Source organism: Chelonia mydas, chromosome 11, assembly GCF_015237465.2.
Source record: "Chelonia mydas isolate rCheMyd1 chromosome 11, rCheMyd1.pri.v2, whole genome shotgun sequence".
NCBI lineage: Eukaryota > Metazoa > Chordata > Testudines > Cheloniidae > Chelonia > Chelonia mydas.
The window spans coordinates 62,644,620-62,655,779 of record NC_051251.2 but is presented as its reverse complement, the minus strand read 5'-3'; positions in this window follow the sequence as shown (position 1 = coordinate 62,655,779).

Here is an 11,160-nt window from a genome sequence, read left to right as displayed (position 1 = left end):
TCGGCCGTGGGGGCAGTCAAGATTCATTTAGGGCCTTACACAACATGGACAGAAAATGCTATCAGAAAAGCAAAGGGAAAAAAGAGAAGAAGCAGAAGAAGCGGTGGGGGGGTGGGGGGGGAGCAAGCGGTGTAGAAAAAGAGAGTGGGGAGGGGAATCAGCTATTCAAGGGTTAGGCCAACCTCATGAAAGGCCCAAGAGCCAGCGTCGCATTGAAGCCACCCCTTGGAACACAAAAAGGAACTAGGGTTTAATAGTAATTAGTGGGCTAACTGTGCAAAGAACACTCGGCCTTTTTAGTGGATTGTTCCAACTTTTACTTCTTCCCCCTCCCTCCCCTTATAAATCAGGGCGGGGGGGAGAAAAGCTACAGGGCTGGGAGTCGGCGGCACTTCAGTGCTCACCACATTCTGTAGAGGGCCATTCAGCGCTTCTTTTTGACAGGTAAATTGGATTTTATTCTCTGAAGCTTGTAGCCAATTACACAGGGTATTTTGCAGCCGGGGCGCAACATATGGGTACGGTTTTGGAGTCAACGTTTGGCTTGTTTCAAGTACCTTTAGAGCCGCCCCGTCCCTTTTTGCAGCCTGGGGAGTTGCGCGCAGAGGCCAAGCCTTGGCCGCTTTTAACCAGGGCACATTCTTGTGCTTTTAATCGGCACAACGTGCTTCCAGGGGATCTTTTTTCCTTTCCTTGTAAAATACATAGATTGAAAGTTGGGACTTTTACGGAATTCAGCTGGGGCCGGAGGTGGCAGCAACACGAAACTGGTCCCATCAGTTTAGCGGCTATAAGGGATCCACTTGGTTAAAAACCAAACAGACCGAATCCCAGCTCCTTCTAGAGCTTTGTATGCATTTGCTCAGCATGGAAGCTGGCTGTCTTCGTTTTGCCCTGAGAGTCTCTCCTGAGATGACCCATCTCCCCTGTTCTATGTCCCTTCCCCAGCCAACTCTCACTCACAGTAGGACTCAATGGGTACATCTACACTGCAATTAACCACCTGCCGCTCACCCGTGTCAGCTGACTTAGGCTTGCGAGGCTCCGTCTATGGGAGGGTCCCAGAGTCCTGGCTCCAGCCTGAGCCTGAATGGCTACACAGAAATTAAACAGCCCCCTAGCCCCCGCGCCCAAGTCAGATGAAACAGGCCAGCCGTGGCTGTTGAAGTGCAGTGAGGCCATACCCAGTCTGTGGTCACTGAAATGCTCTAAAACGCAGTTTGTCTGAACTTGTTTCCATTAGCTAGGGTGGGAGGGTGGCCAAACCATGTTTACATTCTGTTCCAGGGTTTCCAAACTCAGTGTGTGGCTAAGGCAGTTCCCGGCCAAATGTAGACAGGGCTTCAATGTACATCTCCACTGCAATGCAAAACCCACGCCATGGGGTCTCAGGGCCCGGGTTAATTGGCTCAGACTCACAGGACTCAGGCTGCAAGCCTAAAAATAGCAATGTGGATGTTTGCGTTTGAGCCAGAGCCTGGCCTTTGAGACCCCATGCAAGGGCGCTGAAATGGAGGGGGCCGGGGGCATGGCCCAGACACTTTTTACCGGCCATAAGGGGGAGCGACAGGGGGAGGAGGAGGCAGAGAGGAGCGAGCAGGGCCTCAGAGGGAAAGGGCGGCATGGGAGTAGGGGGGCGGGGCCAGGGTTGGGTGCCGGTGGCCCCACACACTTTTAGGGAGCGTCTCCCCGTCCTGACGCCATAAGGGGGAGGGTCTCAGAGCCCAGGCATCAGCCTGAGCCCAAACGCCTACACTGCAATTTGTAACCCTGCAGCCTGAGCCTCGTGAGCCCGAGTCAGCTGGCCTGGGCCAGCCGCGCCGTGCTACAGGGCTTTCATTGCAGTATAGATGGAGCTGCAGGGGCACCATCTCTCCTCTGGAGCCCATTCAGTTTACCAGCAGGAGGCACTAGGCAACAACTTAATGCCCTCCTCCCTCTCCCCCTGGGTTAGATGCTGATCTCCTTTACACCAGTGGAGATCCCCTGACTTGAATGGAGTTGCTCTGAGGTGAGCACAGCAGCTGACCTGCTGTCTCTGCAGAATTCGCTCCCTGTCCCTGAATTTAGTGTTTGACCTTAACCTGAACTCTCTCCTCGGCGAGTGGCATCCTGGGTTAGACTCTGTTTTATTTCCTTTACTGAATTTGGCCCTTTGTTGGATCAATGGCAGTGCATAAAAAAGTTTATCAAGCTGTTACAATGTACATTCTTGCACGGTTCGTCTTGTTAGGATTCCGCTCAACTCTCAAACAATGCTCACGTTTAGGTTTTATCAGACACCTCCTTGTTTATTTACCGGCATTGAGCAGCTGCCATGTCTTCCTATCTGCAAGTCAAATCAAAATAATTTTAGAAGGTTTTAACCTCATACGATCGTTCTTAGACAGTGAACAATACAGGGCATCTCAACCCAAATCAGAAGTAAATACAGACACAGGATTATATGTTGTTCTTTTCTCCTTTACACAGTGATGGCTCATAAATGAAATCTACAATGGAGAGCTGTATGGGGTAGTGGTTAGTTCACTAGCCTTTATCATCTCATGGGACTGGGATTCAAATTCTCCTAGGATACAAGGGACGATGAGCGGTGCCTGATCTCAGGTATAGCAGTGTGACTCCACAGAAGTTAATAGAGTTACTCTGGATTCACCCCAGTGTAATGAGATCCGAGTCCAGCCCTCTGAGTTTCGGAGTCTCTGATGGACATTTCTCAGTGTCATAGAAACCACGTCTTTACTATCAGGTGGCTGGTTCATGGCCTCCATGAAATGGGTGTGGTTGTATTAATCCAGTTCCCAGTGAAAACAAGTCTGTAACCAGACTTCGAACCAGACGTGGGAGCAGCAGCAAAGAGACTGCCCCTTCCTGCCTAGAGGACTTTAGGAATTCCGTTAGAGCCAGGTGCATATTCATGCAGTGCAGACATGATCACTAGAGCTCCCAGTTTCCATCCCTCAGGGGCTTGGGTTAGGGTGCTCTCTAGTAACACAGTACACATCCATATCTCACAAACCATCGCTAGGCCCTAATTAGCCATCTCACTGGCAGCCTCTGCACTGAGAGGCCAAGGATTAAATTTTCTTCTCATGCCCCCTCCCCTAAGGTGGTCAGTTCCTACAGACGCTTTGGCAGGGCAATGTGGGGAATCTTGCATGGCTGTTGCCCAAACTGTCCTTCCCTGACTGGAGGCTTTTGGTGTCCAGGGCAGGCCGCCTGGCACCTCTTAATTCACACCCCCCCAAACCCAGCACACAGTTTGACACAGCTGGCTGTCAGTCTAACTCGAGTGTTTCAGGACACAGCCTGGAACTGAGCTACAAAGGAAAGTCTGCAGTGGAAGCAAAGACAGTCTGGTATCAGGTGCTGGGTCGAACTCAGGAAATCTGTGTTCCTTGCCTACCTCAGCCACAGACATCCCGTGGGACCTTGGGTAAGTCACTTCATCCCTTTCTGCCTCCGTTTCCCATCTATAAAACAGGGACAATTATACTTCCTTTCACCCACTCTTTGTCTGTTTAGACTGTAGGCTCTTCAGAGTAGGCGACTCTCTTATACTATCTGTACACCTAGCACGACGGGGGTCCTGATCTTCACCGGGACTGCTAGGCTCGACTGTGCTACAAATAATAAAGTGCCCTGGTGGAGGTTTGCCCAGTGCCTTCTTTCAGTATGCTGATTAATGTCTCCCTTTCGTTATGTGCTGGGAGCTGTACAAACAAGTGCGCCCAGCCCCTAAGAGCTTTATTGCTGAATTCACCACCATCGTAAATTAAGAAGTTACTCAGCAAATAGAGAGTAAATCCCATTGCAACCATTTAAATAGCTCCTAATTCCCCTGCACCAAGCGACTCTGTTCTTCTCAGGTTTTGATACCACCATGGTAGCTGAGATGCTTCCGGCCAGGAATGGAGCCCAGTATCATTCAATAATGGTTTCCTCTCCATTCCTCCTCCGCCTGGAGGTAAGCTTGTGGGCATAGTGAGTATGAAAGGGTATGTCTGCACAGTGCCTGGGCGGGGGTTAGCTCTGCTCCAGCTAGTGCCTAAAAATCGCAGTGTGTGGCTGCAGCATCTCAGGAGGGCCACCCATATATGTGCTGAGGGGGTTGAGTGGGATTGGACTGAGGCAGCCAGCCCAAGTCACCAGCCACGCCACGTTGCTATTTGTAAGTGCTAGATGGACTGGGAATTACACCTCCAGCTGCTGTGTAGACGGACCCTAGATGTGCGTGGCTGGGGGGTAGGGAAGACAGATTGAAGAAGCAGGCTGTGCAGATGGGCTGGAAGACACTGTGACCTTTGTGAAAACCCCATCTCCTGTGCGAAGAGAGCTCACCTGATTTCGCTGCGCCCAAGCACAGGCCCGGAAAGGGAGCAATCTTTGAGAGATTCTGAGCTCAGACCATTTAACACTTTGAGAAGGGCAAAGATCTTCCATGTAATGTGGTGTTGAGGAAAGTGGCGCCCAGTGGTGATGTGCTCTCAGTGACCCCCTACTGCGGTATTCTTCACCAGTGGCAGTTTCCTCGTGGCTGAGGCTGTCAAGCCCAAAGAATCCACATTGCCATCAGTCAAACAGAGGCAGGTATTAACGTTGTCAGGTCGTCCATGAGAAGGGTGGAATGCAGGCTCCTAGCCAGTGGGAGATGGTAGAAGGTGTTTCTCAGGAAATCTGCTCTGAGAGAGGCCAGTGTCTGTGAGGAGTCCCAATGGACTCCTAGGTTGCAAAGAGTCTTGATGAGTTGAGGGCATGTGTCCTGGACCAATCAGGGCTGCCTCATGGTAGCAAGGTCACCGGTGTTTTCCTCTGCTTACCAGCATACCCTCTGTCTTGCCATGGTCTTCTGCAACTGCCGAGCTCAGCCAGGCACTGGGCTAGCTGGCTGTCAGCGAGGTTACTGCCAGCTGTGGCAGCCTGGCCAAGTTGTGGAACTTCTGCATATCATTGACATTTGAGCCCACAAAGTCCCATCGTTTCTCCTGGCAGTGGCATGTAAATATTGAATGAAAGCAGGGAGCGAGGGGCTGCCTGGGTCCCGCTGGTGGCAGAGAGGCAGTATTCCATCACGCCCATGCGGAAGAACAACACATGCTTGCCGCCCAGGTGGAAGAACAACAGCTGTTGTGGACCATGTCTTTGGACCCTGGCCTCTCTCGCTGGCAGGATGTCGTCACTGTGTGAGCCACCACATTGCATGCTGCAGGGAGGGCCAGGATTACGAGTTTGGATGTGTCCCCTTTACCCATCAGTTTTATTTCCCATTTCCGTAGCATTAGTCTCTTTGCAACAGCTGTTGCTCTTAAACAGCCCTTGTTTTGTGGGCCACGGCGATTTCCTAACTCCCCAAAATCTCCTCATGTCAAAATGTTTGGGTTACTGCGGGTTTCCAGCCCATATTTAATCTACTTCTGCCATGAGCCCAGCAGTGATTTGCTGATGGGCAGAACCGAAGTGTCTGTAGGAAATGGCTGCAAGACCAGCGACAGTTCCAACAAGTGCCATTCTCTTTTCATCCAGCTTTCTTTCATTTTTGTGTCCAGTAAATTTGATCTTGAGTTCATGCACTGGGTTCATTTGTATTTCAGCATGAGCTGTGTCCTTCGAGATAAACAATGTGACACACTAGGTCTGGCTCCAAACATTCCTCTGACCCACTTGAGCGTTTCAAGGATTTTAAAAGCACATATTGAGAATCTGAAGTGTCTGGTCTTAGCAAGAATGTCTAAAAGGTCATAGGAGGCTGGTTTGGGAGCACCCAATGTCTGAAGTTCACTAACTGGCTCATCTAAAGCCTCAGTTGAAAATACTGCTAGTGTGTGTGTATGGGGGGGCCCCCCGTCTAGATGGAGGAAAACACACAGGTCTAGATTTTCAACAGCGACTGGTGATTTTGGCTGCCCCTGTTTTTTGGATGGCCGACATGAGACACTTCCAGGGGCCTGGTTTTCAGGAGGTGGGTGCCCTCTACTTTCGGAGACTTGGGCATCTTTAAGGTGTCTCAAGATGGGTGCCCAAAATCACTCGGCCCTTTTGAAAAGCTTGGTTGTAGCCTCTTGAAAGAGCTAGGGTATAGATGGGGCCAGTGTAGGGCTTTGCTTATTCCTACTGTGCGTGTCCCAGATAGTGACATTTTAATGAAAGTATGGGTTGAAATTTGGGTTTCTGAACATGGTTTGCATCTACGCTCAGCTATGACAGCCTTAGATTTGTATGGCTAGGAGGGACCACTGAATCAATTAGTTTGACCTCCTGTATAGCACAGACCATAGAATTTCATTCAGTTACTCCCAGACTGAGCCCAATAACCTGTGTTTGGCTAAAGCATATCCTTCAGAAAGGCATTTGAAGGCTTCAGGACATGAAGAATCTATCATTTCCCTTGATTGTTTGTTCCTCTGGGTTAAAAATGTGTGCCTTATTTCTAATTTGAATTTGTCTGGCTTTAACTTCCAGCCATTGGTTCTTGTTTTGCCTTTCTGTGCTGGAGAAGAGCCCTTTAGCACCCAGTACTTTCTCCCTGTGAAGGAGTTTATACACTGTAACTGAAAGTGAGTTTATTTAAGGCTGAGTATAACACATAGGAACATAAGTACATTGCCAAATATTCTGGTCTGAAACATGGTACACAAAGCCTTGTGCCACAATGGAATGGCTGTGCATATTTGACTCAAATAAATCGGTGCTCAAGGTAGAGGAATGAAGAGAAAATAGCTGTTTTAGGATGTTTGTTGGTCAAAAACAGCTTTGGTCTAAAAATATAGCACGTAATAATTAGCTTATATTATTTTCATCTCATAGAGGGACTGGATAGCTCCAAGAGGGGAGATGGAGCTTTTTGCCTCTGGATCCTCAGCTGGTATAAATCAGGGGAGCTCTTAGGAAGTCAATGGAGCTATGCTGTTTAAAACCAGCTGACCATAGGTCAGCAATTCAAATCCAGCACAAGTCTGTACTGACCAGAACTTGTTGTTCCCATCTGATGGCTGCTCAGCAGGGTCTGAGAAATGAGCCAGTGGGTGTCAGTCCAGTTCCAAAGAAAACCTCCACCTCATTGTCATTCACTGCCACCTTTGCAGGACAAAATTTTGAGTGAACCATGGGCACTGAGCAATTTGTTCCCCCCAGGAAGCAGTCCTTGCTGTTCAGACACATTGATGGACAGTACGGGGCCGGGACTCTGGAAGAAGCTGTTGGAGTTCGTGCTTCAATTTGGCAACTTTCATGAAACCCAAAATTCACTACAACTAGATTTTTAAACATACAAATTTCTACCCAACACCATCCCCCTTGCTGTTTAAAAATCCCAAATGAGCAAGCTATTTCACATTGCAAAGTACCCAGAGCAACCTCTTTTCAGGAAACATTTCACTATATGTAGCAACAGCCATTTCAGAACCCATCCAACTATGTATTTAAACACTCATTAAAGTCTTTTGGGTAAATAACACATGTTTTTAAAATTTTCTAAATACACAATAGGCCCTAACCCAACAGACCCTAATTGCTTTGAAGGAGCCATTAGATTCTATCAAGTCAATAGACTGGGGAAGGGGCTTAAAGTCGCTCACCATCTAGTTACATAATCCACAATTTTAAAGTCCATAAATAAGTATTTACACAATGAACACTGCGGGCTTTGCAAGAGCCATAGTAATTCATCATGTCAACTTCAGCATGGAGCCTTTTCTCTTTTCCAAGGGCCAGTGTAAAAAAAAAAAAAAAAATTTAAACCACAACTTGATGTTCCAAAAAGTACATATATGGAAAACGTCGGGCTGTGATGCACTGCAGCAGGGTCGCCAGGAAGATCAAAGGTAAAGCTCACAGGCTGTCCTTAGCTCCCACCTTGTTATCTTGGTAGTATGTCCGTCACCCGTTTGTGTGAAATGTCAAGCACAAAGCAAGCTGCCCTGTTCGTGAACGTGGGACTCTGGCTACATTGTTCAAAGGTAATGTAGGGCCTTGGCTTCATATTTATAAACCATTTTCCCTTGGTTCAGGTAGTCAGACGCAAGGCCATGCAGTGAAACAACACGTGAGCAGGGAAGCCACAAAAGTGTGATTATTTAGGTACAGTCCGTACATGTATTCCAGATACCCATGTGTTGAGGGTTTAGATACAGAAAATGTGTGTCTTCCAAGACATGCATCTGATTGATACATATGCATTATGTAAAAATAAAACAAATCATGCCTAATAGGGCAGTGCCCAAGGGCCCAGCAAGTGTGCTAGGCACTGTACATACACAGTAGGGGACAGTCCCTGCCCTCTAGAGTTTACGACGTAACTAGGCAAGCCAGACCCAGGACAGGGGAGGGGATAGAACACACAAGCGGCGTGACCAATCTGCTGGCAGCCAATGGCATATAAGTTCCACTTTGTGTGGCGGGAAGGGGGGGAGGCGAGTGGATAATGAGGCTGGGATGAGAATTTAGAAAAGGGAGGGGGAACAAAGCTGGGGAGAAGAGGCTAAGAAGGGCAGATGTGATGTGAAGAGATTGCGATGGGGGCCAATCAGCACAAGGCTGAGACAGACCAATCAAAACTGTAGGCAGTTCTCTGAATGTCCACAGGCCCTTCCCCGGCTTTGGTGGCTTCTGCTCTGACCTGCTGGAGTCACTGACTAACTCCTCTCTGCATTTTCCCCCCAAGACAACATGGCAGGAGGGAGGGGAGGCACTTATTCTCCTCTGCCTTGCACCTGGTGTTGCCATTTTCACCGGGGCAAAGAGGGTGCAATGCGCTACCAAATCTGCATGGTAGAGGTGAATGACTACCCATGGGCTAGGCAGTGGAGAATCAACCTCAGCAGCCTTGTGTAACTGGAAACATTTCCCTGCCACTGCTCGCACCAGTTCTGCTGTACTGAGTTTAGCAATGTTGGGATTGGCCTACCATAGATGGGCCACTCACAATTTTAGCACCATTTCAACTAACCCTGTTTGGAGCAGGTCTAATTGTCATGGTACTTAGTTTGCTGGTTGCCACCATCTGTTTATCTACACTGGGGCTTCCAGTGTTAATGCCAGCGGAGTTGACACAGTATTAACAAATATGGGAAGTATCTGTAAAACTCCCCTAGTGTAGACAAGGGGGATGGCTGGTATCTTCAAAGAAAGCGAAGGGAGTTAGACATCCAACTGCCTTAGGTCTTTTTGGCAATCCCAGCTGATATGTACAAAAATCCCAGGATACCCTCATCAAGATAATTATTCAAGTTAATGCTTGTAGGCTAACAAAAGATCAATAAAAGAATCAAATACAGAAATGCTCGCCAGCTGATGTGTCTCATTCTTACCAGGAATAGCTCCACTCTCAGTGAGCAGAAATGATCTACAACAGCGATACTCAGACCTCAGTGGTTCAGGACCCAAATTAGTGATCAACATTACCCAAAAGAGCCACAGTAGTGTGAATTCATTGTTTCATTTACTATCGATCCATCTGTCTATCTAATTCTCACAGCAAAATGACTGGCTGAGTCGTCTACAATTGGCTAATAACATAGTAAAAACATCCTGGTTGGTTAATAACTTAGATTGGTTAATAATTAAATCACACAGTTTAATATCTTGTGCTGCAAAGAGCTGCAGGGGCCATATTAAAGAGCCACTTGTGGTTCCTGAGCCTGTCTGAGTATCACTGATCTACAATGACAAGGTCTATCTCATGTCAGCCTAGGCCAGCAGTCTCCTGGAAGGAAAGAGCCACATGACTTGAAAACAGAAACTGCTGGTAGAGTGGGGGATACACCAACATCTCTATCATATGGACTTTATTATATCTTATTTATTATATGGGGGGAGGGATAGCTCAGTGGTTTGAGCATTGGCCTGCTAAACCCAGGGTTGTGAGTTCAATCCTTGAGGGGACCATTTAGGGATATTGGGGATTGGTCCTGCTTCAAGCAGGGGGGTGGACTAGGTGACCTCCTGAGGTCCCTTCCAACCCTGATATTCTATGACTAAAGGTAAAGAGCTACATAATAAATTGACAATATTTATCAACCATGTACTCCCTTAGATTGTTAAGCTCTTTGGGGCAAGGCCAGTCTTTTTGTTCTGTGCTTATACAGCGCCTGGCAAACTGAGGTCCTGGTCTGTGACAGGGACCACAATACAAATAATACATTATAAGATCAATTTGTTTGTAATGCATTATGCTCACCTACGATACTGTAGAGGTAAGTAGTAATCCTATCAAATGTGCTTGCACTGATACAATGCATAATCCTATTATGGATGTTCTGCTATGTATTCATAAAAAAAAACAAAACAGAAGCATAGACAAGCCAACAGATGCCTGCTAGATTTCATGTATCCTCAGTGTAGAAAATAGAGCATTATTTACAGCCAGACTCTAAGACTTAGGGCAGGTCTACACTACGCGAGGGGATCAATCTAAGTCATGCAACTTTAGCTATGTGAATAATGTAGCTGAAGTCAACATACTTCGATCTACTTACCACGGGGTCTTCACTGCGGTGTGTCAAAGGGAGACGCTCTGCCGTTGATGCCCCTTGCGCTTCTCGTTGAGATGGAGTACTGGAGTTAACACTAGAGGGATCGGCGGTCGATTTATTGCATCTATACTAGACACGATAAATCAACCCCTGCTGGATTAATCGCTGCCCCTCGATCCAGCTGGTAGTGTAGACAAGCCCATCTGGACCAGTGGCAAAAACCTGCAACAAACTAACAGCTGATAGAACAACTGGAAGCCAGAGCTTCTCTGTTTTCCCTAACCCGCATGTACACACTTCCCAGGACGTATTATAACAAACTGACGTGAAACCACTCATAAAAATAAAAAACACTAACAGAAAAAGAAGAGGATGCCGTGGGTTTGCATCCAGCCATTCCTAATTACACAGTAAACATCACAGAAGAATGTCCTCTGCCTCATACCATAGTTTAGATAAGGAACCAAAGGCCATAGTGAAATTTCCAATGATTGTTTACTGCCAGTCCCCTAATTTACAGAAACTCTTGATCAGGGGAGAATTAAAAAGCTGCGAGTCGTGCCAAGGAGTGTGCTATTGTACTTCAGAGAGAAGGGTGGCTTGTAAATAGCCACAGCCAGCTTCTGTGTAGCTTCAGCACAAGCAAACCTTAGCTTAACAGAGCTCCGTGGATGTGATTTGTGATTGTGTC